General features: G+C 45.0%; 1 protein-coding gene across 3 annotated transcripts in view; it reads left to right on the plus strand.

Moving 5' to 3' along the window:
* The first annotated feature begins 5,936 nt into the window (after window positions 1-5,936).
* The window catches only part of ALS2 (alsin Rho guanine nucleotide exchange factor ALS2), a 74,227-nt gene continuing 66,101 nt past the window's right edge, over window positions 5,937-14,062 (plus strand). The window contains exon 1 of one of the 3 annotated variants that reach the window (XM_075530330.1): window positions 5,937-6,082. The gene's annotated coding sequence lies outside the window, so the exon portion shown is untranslated. Of the gene's footprint in view, window positions 6,083-6,334; window positions 6,495-14,062 lie in introns of those variants that run through there. The other 2 variants (XM_075530328.1, XM_075530329.1) reach the window with 2 other exon arrangements.

The following is a 14,062-nucleotide window of genomic DNA, read 5'->3' on the forward strand; positions in this document are numbered from 1 at the left end:
CAGACACACATTCAAACGCTTTAAGATATGTGTGGGGGTGGGGGGAGTGGGAAACGACCAAAAACATATGGCTGAAAATTCAAACCACACAAGATGATACAGAGTGAAAGGTGAGATTTGCTTTCTCCCTTATTCCTAATTCCCCAGCAGCAGCCATTATTTAAGGTAGTATTTCACATGCATATGCATGGATAAGGACAGATGTCATCTCCCCCTGCCTTGAAGTGACAGACACATAACACAGAACTGTTGTAAGACAACACACATGACAACATTCGGCTTTTGCGACCTATCTTCCTGAACAGATCATCTCATATCATTACATCTAGACCAGCAGTTAAAAAAAACAAAAAAAACGGATACTTAAAACGGTTCTGCTTTACAACGATAGCCTTAGATTCCAAATTAGGAAATGACTACTGGTGTTCGTACATTAAAAAAAAAAATAGAGATTTCTCACTGAAGTCAGGAAGACGGAGAGGCTAGGAAATAGAAAATTAGTTTGCAAAGGAAAGGAAGGCAGAGGGGGGAATTCACACACACACACACACACACACACGAGCAGGCTTATATACAGATGAGTAAGTGAGAAGAGACCCCTGAGTTGGGGAAATGGTTTGCACTGGACTACAAACCTAAAGGTGATTTGAGGCCCTTGGCAGCACTTTGAAGAAAGGCTGGGTGATTTGTTTCTATGCAGATCACAGCCAGCCTCACTGCCCTGAAAGGGATCACGTTCAGAAGGTCCTGGAGAGCAGTGTGGAGCAAAACTCAAAATGATGAAAGCCATCTGGCGACTGGTCAGACAGAGGCCTGTGGAGCTCCTGAGAGAATGGTCTGGAAGTGAACTCCCTCCGGTGACTCCGTTTTCAGCCAAACGATAACACCAGTAAGGTATGCACGCTTTAAAAATGACCAACTCTTTGAGATCAAAAGGACAGCCTCTCCTGAAGGAGGACGTTCAAAGGGGTCAGGTATAAAGGAGGCATGGAGCCCTTTCTGCCCATGGCCCAGAACCGTTCCAACCGCACCGTGCTCTCTGAGAGCTCCAGGTTCCTCCTCAGCTGTCTCATTTGGTCGCCATCGTGATCATCTACCAGGACCTCATCGCCATGATGAGATGTTTTCGACATCTACTGTTAGGTAGCTTAGCCTAGGGAATTGGAAAGTCCATTTACGCATGCCCAGGAGAGCCAGCAAAGGACAAAAGCTGGATTTTCCCGCCGGTGGACTTGGATGGGCGTTACACCTGGAGCAGCCCACCTGGGCCGGGTGATTGCAATTCAGCCAATGGGAGCGACCTAGGGTCGTTCACCACGCCTCCCCCGGGAACCCTTGAAAAGGCAGGGACCGGAAGGGAGAGGTTCTTTTTGGGCGCTTGGTCTCTTGGTCTTGTCTTGCTTGGGCGGTCTGGTGGTCTTCGTGGGAGGAGAGAGATCCTTGCGTGTCCCGGAGCAGTCTCTGCCAGGCTGCATGGTCAAAGGAATCCTATGGGTGCCGCGTAAAACCTGATGCTTCTTTGAACTTTCATTAAATTCACTTGGATCATGAGCCGGCTTCGGTGTGAAATCTTTCTTGCGTGGAGCTAAGGACCGAGGCTGAGATTTAGGCCGGAGAGAGAAACCTAACACTACCAGATCCGGGAGATTGCAGACGGGCTGTGCCTGGAAGTGGAGGGGAAGATGGTCAGTAGAACCGAAGGGAACATCAATGACGCCCTCATTGGTGACAGGGCCTCAGCTGACAGCCCCTGCGGCGATGGAGCAGAAAGCACCATGGTCACGGTGTTGATATTGTCATGAACCATCACTTGTAGGAGACAAGCGTCACAAAAGAAGCCTACAAGAAGTACATCAAAGATGACATGACATCAATCAAAGGCAAACTTGAAGAGCAGAAACCAGAAAGAGTAAAGCCTTTTTTAACAGGGGCTGCAGAGCAAATCAAGCACATCCTTGCAGATTCCAAAAACTACCAGTTCTTTCTTGCTGGACCACCGTGAGGATGGTGTGACTCCGTATATGAACTTCTTTCAGGAGGGCTGAGAGATGGAGACTTGTTAACACGGTGGGCAACTCACGACTGAGCGCCTCTCATCCTAACCGACTGCGCTCGTCCACACGACACCAGGACTGAGACAAACAGAACTGATCTCATCGTGAGCTCTTCATTTACTTTTGACCTTGATTTATTTGGAGCTGGAGCGGAGGCTTTTTTTTTTTTTTTTTTAAGGAAAAAAAAAAGAGAGTCCCGTAGGTTGTCTAAAAATAAAATGCTCCACCTGATCTGATCCCGCCACACCGAGGCAAACCACTAAGGGTGTGGAACAGAACAGCAAGGGGAACAGAGCAATGAAGTCCCCAGGGAATACCAAAAATAGACTTTGGGGCCAGGGTTTGGGACCCCATCAGAATAGACTGGAAAACACTCCTAAAGGCCAACAAACAATCCTTGAACTAACTACAAGCTTTTCTTTCTTGTGTTTTGTTTTTGTCATTGGCTTGTTGGTGGTGTTATTTTGTTTTCTTTTGTTGCTTGGTTTTGCTCTGTCTTGACAATTCCAGGGGCACATGGGAGAGGGGGAAGTGGGGGGAAAGGAAGTGATGTTAACAAACCCAGGGACAAGGGTACAACAAGTGATCCAAATGGGTGGTGAGGAGGGTGTAGGAGGCCTGGTAGGGTGTGACCAAGGGTAATGTAACTGAGATGAATTACTGAAACCTTAATGAAGGTTGAACATGATAGTGGGACTAGAGGAAACTAAAAGGAAATAGAGGAAAGAACTAGGAGGTAAAGGGCATTTATAAAGGTCTAAATACAGGCATGTACATGTAAGTATACTTATATATGAGGATGGGGAAATAGATCTATGTGCATATGTTTATAGGTTTAGTATTAAGGTAGCAGATGGACACTGGGCCTCCACTCAAGTAGTTCCTCAATGCAAGAATACTTTGTTCTATTAAACTGGCATTCCATCATGTTCACCTTCCAGACACATTCGCTGAAGACAAAGTGGGTACATAAAGCAAATGTGAAGAAAGCTGATGGTGCCTGGGTATCAAAAGATATAGTGTCTGGGATCTTAAAGGCTTGAAAGTAAACAGCGGCCATCTAGCTCAGAAGCAGCAAAGCCCACATGGAAGAAGCACACCAGCCTGTGTGATCATGAGGCGTCGAAGGGATGAGGTATCAGGCATCATCAGAACAAAAAATCATATCATTGAGAATGAGGGGACATGTGGAGTGGAGACCCAAAGCCCATCTGTAGGCAATTGGGCATCCCCTAATGGAAGGGTCCCGAGGAGGAGACAGCCAGTCAGAGTGCAGTGCAGGAACGATGAGACATACAATTTTCCTCTAGTTCCTAAATGCTTCCTCTACCCTCCCAACCACCCTCACTATCATGATCCCAATTCTACCTTACAAATCTGGCTAGACCGGAGGATGTACACTGGTACAGATAGGAACTGGAAACACAGAGAATCCCAGGCAGATGATCCCTTCGGGACCAGTGGTGAGAGTGGTGATACCGGGAGGGTGAAGAGAGGGTAGGGTGGAAAGGGGGAACTGATGACAAATATCTACATATAACCTCCTCCCTGTGGGATGAAAAAGTGGGTGAAGGGAGATGTTGGACAATGCAAGATATGACAAAATAATAATTTATAAATTATCAAGGGCTCATGAGGGAGGCGGGAGCAGGGAGGGAGGGAGAAAAATGAGGAGCTGATGCCAGGGGTCTAAGTGGAGAACAAATGTTTTGAGAATGAGGGCAATGAATGTACAAATGTGCTTTACACAATTGATGTATGTATGGATTGTGATAAGAGTTGTATGAGCCCCTAATAAAATGATTTTAAAAAGTAAAAATAAATTGCATTTAAACTCAAAAAAAAAAAAGAAAGAAAAAGGGAGGCATAGAAATAGGAACCAGAGGGAGGAAGTGGGTTGAGTGATGTGACACCGAGGGGATTACAGTACTTGAGTTGAAACAAACACATGTGCGTTGTTGAATGTAATAACTGTTGAGCTGCTCTGTAAAGCATCCACTGATTCGCCATAAAATTCCAAACGAAAAGATTCTGGTCAAGAAAGCTCTAGGGAACAATTCTAATCTGTAACACACGGGGTCGCCACTACTTGGAATCAATTCCAGGGCAAGGGTTGTTGTTGTTGTTGAAGTAAAATTGGAGGCAAAAATGAAAGTAAAGGGATAAATAAATCGAGTAAAGTCCTTAAGAGGCTCCCACTCAAAAGCGACGAGCTTCCAGGGACTCATAAGAAGATTCCAAAGTCATCCAAACGACTCAGTTCCCTGGGATGGATTCCAACTCTTAGGAGACTTTACAGCGCGGGGCAGAACTGCTCCTGGATGGTGTTGGAGGCTGCAACTCTTTACTGTGTACAAAGCCTCATTCCCCTCCCCAAGGTGACTGGGAGCTTCAAACTGCTGACCTTTTGGTGAGATGCGAAACACAGAACCCACCACACCACCAAGGCTTCCTCTTTTCATGGGACTCAAAACTCAATATCCAGTCAGTGGCAACTTACAGGGACCAACCTATAGGGTAGGGTAGAATGCTTTGAGTTTCCAAGACTGTACATGTTTATGGGAGTAGAAAACCCCCTCATTCTCGCAAGGAGAAACTGGTAGTTTCCAACTGCCCACCTTGGGAATGGCAGTCCAAAGTGTAACCACTGTGCCCCAGGGCTCTAGAAGCCAGATGGTTGGGTCTACATGTACGTTTGATGATAGTGGTGTGGCGAGTATGAAGGAAATCCATAGATGCCGGGCCTTGTTTTCCTCATAAAGGTCGCAGGCAACATTTTAATTTTAATATTTTAATCGAAATTTCTAAAATATTTTACCAGTCTTAGTTTTATTCACACATCAATCAAAGGGAAGAGTTACGAAATTAGAAAAGTGTGATTGTTGGAAGGAGGAGAAATTCCGCTTGGGAATGCGCCTGGCTGTTTGCAAGACCCGGTAAAGCCAAACAACTTTGATTTGCCGTGAATTCGATTCTCAAGGGTGTGGCTTTCTGCTCTGACGCAGAAGTGGACAGCATTGATTAAACTGTTGCAGCTTGGTGAACGTGAGCTTTGGGACGCTGACTACACGTTTGTCTGACGCGAATGCAGGGTTGCAGCCCCGAGGATGGCACACTCCCTGGCGAGAACTCCGTGCTCCAGGAGCGCTGCTCAGGAAGCAGCGGGGGAGTGGGACTGAGGGTGCAGGAAAGGGCTTCTCTCGGGACAAACGGACTTCACGCACACTGCAAGTGGCGCAGCCCTCTAAGGATCACAAAGGTGACACTGGAATACCGCAAAGATCGGGGTTAGCCCCTCTGCGAGACGGAGGAGGGTCGCCACATAAGGTCGCCAGGATGACAGCGGTTTTGGTGAAGGTCACAGGAGAGGCCAACGAATGCTCTATTGTCCTTTGCGGCCCCAATTGATTTAAATAGTGAAGCCACAGCAGCGTGGACGCTCGGGTCCAGCGGCGCCGCATAGCTATGAGGTCATTCGCTGGGCGGGGAGCGGCTGCTATTCGGGCGGAGTTCATTGAAGTCATTTAAAGCTACAGTCGCCTTTTCACGGCAAAGGATAGTGACGTGATCCTTCAGCTCACGTAGCTTGTGGGGGAAACTAGTCGACTACAGTTCAATGGCCCTAACGACCCTCGGCACCATTGGTTACCATGGTAGCGCTGGCGTAGCCAACCCCAAGGACTCCAAGTGACGTCATCCACCGAGCCCTGGTGGCTCCGCCCCGGCCTACGGGCGGGGCCCCACGCTTGAGTCAGTTGCGCACGGTGCCTAACGCCTCCGTAGCAATTTTGGTCCGTGTGAGATTCCGTCGGCAGTCTCCATGGTTAACCCCTCGCACTCCAGGGGCATTCCTCTCTCCCCTCACCTCTTCTTTCCAGCCCCCCGGCCCGCCTCGCCCCGCCCCGCGGGGTTTGAAGCCCAGCCCCGCCCCGCCGCGGAGGCCCCGCCTCCCGTGAATCAGCTGATCTCGCCGAGCCGCGGCTGGGCCAGCGCCGGGTGCAGGGAGGGTGCCGCCGCCGGAGCTTCGGGTGAGAGAGAGCGGAGGGCTGGGAGCGGGCTCTGGCGTGGGAGGGCTGTCCGGGCGGGCCCTTCTGTCCGCGGGAGGCCGGGGTGCTGGACCCAGGCGGAGGTGCAGTCCGTGGCCCGCGAGCGCCTGCGGGGGCCTGCCGCCCTGACCGACGGCGCCCGCCCGCCGAGGAGCGCCTGACGCGGGCCCCCAGCCCCGGCCTCGGGGTCCCCAGCTCGCCCCTAGCCGCGTGCCTCCCGAGGCGGGGCGCGCCGCGGCGATCTGTGGCGTGTAAAACGCCTTCCCAGCCTCCTTTCCCGCCTCACCGCGCCGCTTTCTTCTCATTCATTCACGTGGATTTGCTGAAAGCCCGCTCGGGGTGCCGAGCGGATGCGGGACCGGACCCTTACAGCGAGCACGGAGGAGGGCTCCAGGTGATCGTCCCAGTGTCCCCCTCGCGGCGAGGAGTGTGATGCCTGTGTAAGCGGTTGCGTAAAAAGAGAATAACTTTGATCCTGAGGATTAGCAGTTTAACCTGGTGCCTCCGTGGTCCGTGGTCGATGGTTCGAACCCACCAGCTAGTGCTAGTCTGCCCTACAGGTTCGCTGAGAGCTGGACGCGGGTGGACAACGAGTATACAGTTCAGCCAAGTCCTTTAAATCAAGTGATTCATCACCTTTTCTCAGAAACGAACATGAGTAATGGCCTTGGTTGTTGGTCTTCTGGGCAGTGGAGCCAGTCAAGAGAAATGCAGCATGCCAACAAAAACCAAACTCTCTATCAAGTTATTCCAGCCTCTTTCTCCCAGAGACCACCGGTGGTTTTGAACCCCGGGCCTTGCAGTTAGCCTTTCCACGTGTTGTGCCTCTGCATAAGGCTTTGTTGACCAGGAAAGAGGGAAAACAGACTGGAGTGGCAGATCCAATTACACAATATTTTTTTCAGGTTTAGGATGGGGTAAGAAATAACTGCTGTCCCCACATGCATCTCTTTATTGCACTGAGATTTGTTGATGACTGTAAATGCGCCTATGGCTTTAAGCAATGAAATTGTGTGCGGTGTGCAGATACAGAAATTCAGCAGACTTAACTAGGTGCAGAGATTCACCTTTTATTATAAATAAGTACTCGCTGAAGTGGCTTAGTGAGGACAACCTGTGAGTTAATGAAACAGTTAAATCAGTAAAAAAGAAATAAAAGCCAAGGGCTTAAATAGAAAGTGTTTAGAAAAAACAAAACAAAAGTGTTTAGAAAATTATGATGGGAACATATGTACAAATATGTTTGATACAATTGATGTATGGATTGTTATAAGAGCTGTAAGAGCCCCCAATAAAATGATTTAAAAATACATGTATACATGTACAAACAATAAAAATACATAAATAAGAAATATAAAATACAGTAATTTAACCTTATCAATTTAACTGCAGTAGGTAAGTGGCCTTGCTCCTGGGCATACCTAGAGTCACCTCAACATAAGTTTTTGGCAAATTATTTAACTTCTCTGCTTTATTCAGTTCCTTCATCTCTAAACTAGGGTTATAAGTAAGCATCTCCCCTCTCCCACACACACATATAATGACCTTTGTATCACATTTATTACAGTGCCTAGCACCTAGTAAATGTTCAATACCTATTAGCTGTTTTTGTCATTGTAAACTTTTGCTTGATGATAACTTCATTAAACAGACTCCCTGTTTTCCTCAGTGGGGAAAAGAGAACTGAATTATTTTTAATCCATTGCTGTCCAGTCAGTTCTGATTCTAACGTACCACACACAGGACAGAGTAGAAGTGCCCCGTAGACTATACATGTTTACTCACGCCAACTGCCCGTTTTTCTCCCGCTGTAGCTCGCTGGTTAGCTAGTAGGTTTGAACTGCGGATCTTTCCTTTAGTAGCCAAGCTGTTCATCACTATGTCATTGGGGCCCCTGGAAATAATTATAATTCACTTTTATAAAGTCAAAGGATGGCTTCCAGACCATTTTCTGATACCATGGACCTCTACTTAGAGAAAATTGGGTTTCAATTTGGCCTGTGGGCATGTTGGTATTCGACATAGGCTGTGCACTGTGGAAAAGAGTCCCATGGAATCGATACATTGTTTGAATTGATTATTTTCCAGGTTGTGACTAGTACTAGCAGATTAAAGGATCAGGCCCATAGCAAGAAAAGTCCAAGTTGTTTCACAATGTTAAAATTGAATACGATAATGGTGCAGAAAATAAAGTGCCAACGAGATCATGGGGTTGGAGGATGGGGCCTAGTTTGAGTCACCTTACCCAAATCACTTATTCCAAATTCTAGATTTTCAGAATTTAGTTTACCATTTGAGACACTTTCTTTGGTCACTTATTGTAAAAGAAACAAAAGGTATGTTAGCAGCTCAGACCTGATTTCAGATTTTGTGTGATTAGGTAGTAAGAGTACTATTAACAGTCTACCTTTTCATTAAAACACACACACAGACACAAAGTAAAACCCAAAAATGACCATCAAAGCTTTTAGAAATTAAGCAACATTATTGGGTCAATTTTTAAAATATTCAGACTATAACTGTAAAAATCTTTAACTCTGTATTAATGTGAATTAAAAAACCAAGGATGGACGGTAGATTGAGGTAATTTTTGAGATGTGAAGAAGGCCTGCTTTGATACAGATAATATGCGGTTGAGCCCCTTTCTGCTATTCAGAGGTCTGCTCTGAGAATTTGAGTGACTTCAAAATCATTGAGCTCTTTTCCAATAATGTCTAATACGTATTCATATTCAAGTATACTCACTCACTGCTGTCAAGTCGATTTCAACTCATAGGGTAGAACTGCCCCTGTGGATTTCCAAGACTGTAACTTTTTATAGGAATAGAAAGCCTCATCTTTCCCCTGCCGAGTGGCTGATGCCTTTGAACTGCTGACCTTGGTGGTTACCAGCCCAACACATAACCCACTACACTGTCAAGGTTCCTCTGAATTTCCTATTTCTTTCTCACTAATGATCAACAAATTCATCAGTAGTAGACTTGATAGTCTTTCCATTCTTAAGGAACACTGGTTGCATGGTGGTTATGGGTTGGGCTGCTAACTTCAAGGACAATAGTTTGAATCCACCAGCTGCTCCTTGAGAGAAAGATGAGGCTTTCTTCTCCTGTAAAACAGTCTTGAAAACCCACATGGGTACTTCTGTCCTATAGGGCCACTGTGAGTTGGAATCATGTCAGTGAGTTTGGTTTTTGACTTTTTGATTTTTTAAGAAAACGCTTGGCAACCACAAATAAGATAGCAACAAACAGTGGTTTTGTTTATTCAATAGTATTATGTGCATGTTCCTATCTGTATCTCCTCAATTCCTTTGTGTATCCAGCTAGAACTGATTCTAGAGTATGTATTGATGGAGGCCTGCCTATGGCCGAGCTAACTGACCCAAGAGGATACAGCAAAACTATTCAAATCAGAAAGGTAGCAAGTGGCTTGTCTGTTAGATGCCTTCTGTCTCAGGGACCTCAGGTGAATTATCACATGGCGCTGCTGTTCTTCACCTTCAACCTGGTTCTGACATAGAGGGGCCACACCCTCAACAGAAGGAACCGCGACCCGCCTCGCACTGTCCTCCAGTGGTTCTTAGGCTGGGCATGTTCTTGCAGTCACTGTGCCAGTCCACCTTGTTAAGGGTTTCCTCTTTTTCCCTGACCCGCTTCCAAGTATGAAGTCCTTCTCTAGGGACTGGTCTCTCCTGAGAACATGTCCAAAGTACAGGAGGCAAGTCTTCTCACCATCCTTGCCCCTAAGGAGCATTCTGTCAGTACTTCTTCCAAGACAAAATGTGTTTGTTCTTCTGGCAGCCCGTGGCACTTTATTTTTCACCAGCACCATAATTCAAAAGCATCACTTGTAGCTTTCTTAAATTTGAAGAAAAATGTTTCATTTTCTCTACTCTGACAAGGGGCAGAGGCCTTCTAATAGTTTGTATCCAGAGAGAAGGTAAGCTTTCATGAATTTCATGAATTGATAATGTGTCTTTCCTTTACTTATCACATGCTATTTACATATATTTTTTCTTTTGAGTCATCACAGGGCTCTTCAGTTGATATCTCACCCCTATTAGACAGCTGGTGATGAAATCCAGCCGTGTCATCTGCTGCCGCTCTCATTGCTGGGGTCTTTTCTTCCATACTTGAGCCAGGTTCTTAAGTAAAGTTGCAGCAGGACCCCCCAAGCAAACATGTAACAGGATGACCAATTGCAACAGCTATTTTTATAATAATAATCCAATAGAGCAGTACAACTGTACCTTAGTAGAAAAATGGATAAACTATGGCTTATTCATGTAATGGACTATTATACCCTAGTGAAAATGAATGAATTGGCTGTATACTTAGCAACATGGATACATCTCAAGGGCATCGAGTTGATTGAAAAAACATGGTGCACAAAGACTATTATGTGTATGTGTAACCAGATATTTACAATATTTAAATAATATATTCACAAACTATTGATATAGCTGTATGTAATGAAAGTACATAAAAGTATAAAAACATACAGTAGAATGAGATACATTCATTTGAGAATTAGTGAATGAGTCTGGAGAGGGAGAATTTGGGTAGGGAAGCTTCCATTTTTTTCTCTTTTTCCATCATAAAGAGCGGATGAAAATATGTTAATATCTATTGAAACCTGGTGATAAGTATATCTGGGTGTAATACACACAGAAGGGGGCTTCAAGATGTTTATGGAAAAATTGAAGCAAAGGAGAATGGGATGTTACATGACCTTTTTGAAGCCCCATCATATAAATATAGTTAGAGTGTTATGTGTGTTAACGGAGCCCTGCTGGCACAGTGGGCTGTGCATTGCCTGCTAACTGCAAAGTCAAACGTCCGGTCAGTCCCTGGGAGAAAGATGAGGCGTTCTGCTCCTGTAGAGACTCACAGCTTCAGAAGCTCACAGGGGTAGCTCCACTCTGTCTATGAGGCCCTTTATAAGTCAGTCAAAAGGGACTCAGTAGCACTGAGAAGGTTTTGGTTTTAATGTGTGGTTAAGATAGTTGGGATTACTTTATTGTCTTCCTCCCTTTATAAGAGTCTTCGAAGGAGAGGAGACAGGAAACAAAGCAGTAATTTAGTCAGTTTTGTTTTGTTGGTGGTGCGCTCCAGGGAGAATGCTTTCCATAGCCTGGGAGGAGTAATATGCCTTCAAAAGAGACTGGGATAATTTAAATTCTGGTAATATTACTGGGATAGGCAAGCATGGGGTGATCTTGAATTCTCAGCACAGGGGGACAAACTTTATCATAGTGCTTTGAAAGGAGTTTGAATATAGAGTATCACAGACACAAAGTTACCAGACTTCATCTGGTCATTAACCCTTTTTAAAGTTTTGTTACATTTTATTGTAACCATTGTCCATTAGGTGGACTGGAGCACCCTGTCTACAACAGAATGACACACTGTCCAATCCTGCTCCAGCCTCACAATCAGTCAGTCATTCCTATGTTGAGTCCCTTGTTGCAGCCACTGCCTCAACCTGATGGAGGGTCTCCTTGTTTGTTTGTTTTCTAATACTCTACCAAGCATGATATCCTCCAGCTAGTGGTCTTTCCTAATGACAAGTCTAACCACCCACACTTCTAGGGAACAGTCTTCTGTGCTTCTTCTAAGACAAATCTGTTCTTCTAGAAACCTGTGACATATTTAAAATTCTTCACCAGTACCATAATGCAAACACATCAATTATCCTACATTTACTACATTTTTTTACAATGTAGTAAGCCAACGTTTGTACAGTACTGTGAGTATCCTAATTATTCCTTGTTGCTGTTGAGGGGGTTCCAACTCAGTGACCTGGAAGGCCAAGATGGCACTGTCACATAAGATGTCCTAAGCTGGGGATCGTCGGGAAGCAGCCAGTCATGGTTTTTTTTCACATCAGATGCCTGGTGGGTGGGTTCTACTGACCTTTTGGTTAGCAGCCAAGTCCTTGTCCTAGTTACGAGTCAACACTATTGATTCTCTTCAGGTATAAATAAACATTAGTGACTGCTTCTTAAATGGTTGGGTAATCTACAGTTTGTTTCACACCTGGTGCCTAACGTAACCTTATATATGAGACAGGTTGCTGTTCAGTCAGTTCCAAACCAACAACTATTCCTGGCTGCCCGGAATGTGTGTGTAGTGTCTCTCTCTCTCTCTCTCTCTTTCTCTCTTTCTCTCTGATTCTTCCAATCCCAAGCCTTTCTTCCAAGGTCCAATTGGGTGGACTTGAACCTCCAGTTTTTGGGTTATCAGCTGAGAAGAGTTTATACTACCCAGGGGCTCCATAAATATTTAAATGAGCCAGGTGACCAAAAAAATGGCTTCTACTCATAATCAAGAATTCAATCTTTCCATAATTTTCAAAGTACATGAACGCTAAGTCTTCAGAGTCATGTTTTTCTGTGTGTGTACTTTCTGTTCACTTATGTGGCCCCTTGATGGTGTTAAATACCAGATGGTATGGACTGGTAAAATAAAGTGGCATGTTTTGAATTTATTTCTGTGACTTTGCCCTTTTTTAATTATGTGGATCTGTTCATAGAATAATAGCAAAATACGAAAGGTTAAGTAATCTGCAACAAGGATTATGCAACATAATAACAGGCATAAACTGTTTAGGGGCTGGGGATTTGGAATTCAGGGGTTTGGCTGTGATTAGGCACTATCAAGTTGGTTTCAGTGTATAGCCAGCTCGCCCATGTAGAGCAGAATGAAGGATTGCCCATCCTGTACCATCTGCACACTTGTTATGGTTAAGCCGCTATGTCAAGCCATGTCATTGAAGGTATTCTTCATTGACACTGCCCAAGCAGGATGGCTTTGTAAGATTGGTCTTTCCCAATAATATGTCCTAAATATTCAATGGCTGGTATGAGAAAATGCACTAGAACATTTCATGTGAGTTTTATTAGTCATGAAAAATCCATGAAGAAATGTACAATTGGTATAAAAAAGGACCTAAGGGCATTGCTGGGCATTATTGTTTTCCCCGACCCCCAAGTTAGCAGTCCTTTTAGAGGGCTACAGGATCAGGACATTTGAGGTTTTTAGTTGCGCTCAGTAATGAAGTTAGCACGTCATCAAAAAGAGACCGAAACCTTAGTATTTCTGATTGTCCCCAAACACTCTTCCTTTGCTAAGGAAAAGGGACTGTTCTCCCCGGGGTTGTCTGTTATTTGTGAAGTGACCTGAAATAAAAGTGCATCAATAGGAAATCCCATTCGCAAGTTTACGTATGGGAATTTCTATTATGAGAAGAGAACTTTTCTTTTGTAATGGAGATGTAGACTTTTATTTTTTTACATTAAAAATCATTTTATTGGGGGCTCTTACAACTATTATCAAATCCATACATACATTCATTTGTGTCAAGCACATTTGTACATTTGTTGCCATCATCATTCTCAAAACATTTGCTTTCTACTTGAGCCCTTGGTACCAGCTCCTCATTTTTCCCCTCCCTCCCCATTCCTCCCTCCCTCATGAACCCTTGATAATTTATAAATTATTATTTTGTCATATCTTGCCCTGTCCGATGTCTCCCTTCACTCACTTTTCTGTTGTCCATCCCCCAGGGAGGAGGTTATATGTAGATCCTTGTAATTGGTTACCCCTTTCTACCCCACCTTCCCTCCACCCTCCCAGTATCGCCACTTAGACCATCTAAATGATGGTCCTGAAGGGATCATCTGCCCTGGATTCCCTGTGTTTCCAGTTCCTATCTGTACCAGTGTACATCCTCAGGTCTAGCCAGATTTGTAAGGTAGAATTGGGATCTTGATAGTGGGGAGCGAGGAAGCATTTAGGTCCTAGAGGAAAGTTGTATGTTTCATCATTGCTACACTGCCCCTGACTGGCTTGTCTCCCCTGAACGGTCCTGTTGTTTTCTCCTCCAGATTGCTTATACTGCCTATCTTATCTAGATAGACCTGCAGAGATAATGATATGCACAAAAACAAGGGAACAAAAT

The sequence above is a fragment of the Tenrec ecaudatus genome, chromosome 13 (assembly GCF_050624435.1).
Source record: "Tenrec ecaudatus isolate mTenEca1 chromosome 13, mTenEca1.hap1, whole genome shotgun sequence".
Taxonomy (NCBI): domain Eukaryota; kingdom Metazoa; phylum Chordata; class Mammalia; order Afrosoricida; family Tenrecidae; genus Tenrec; species Tenrec ecaudatus.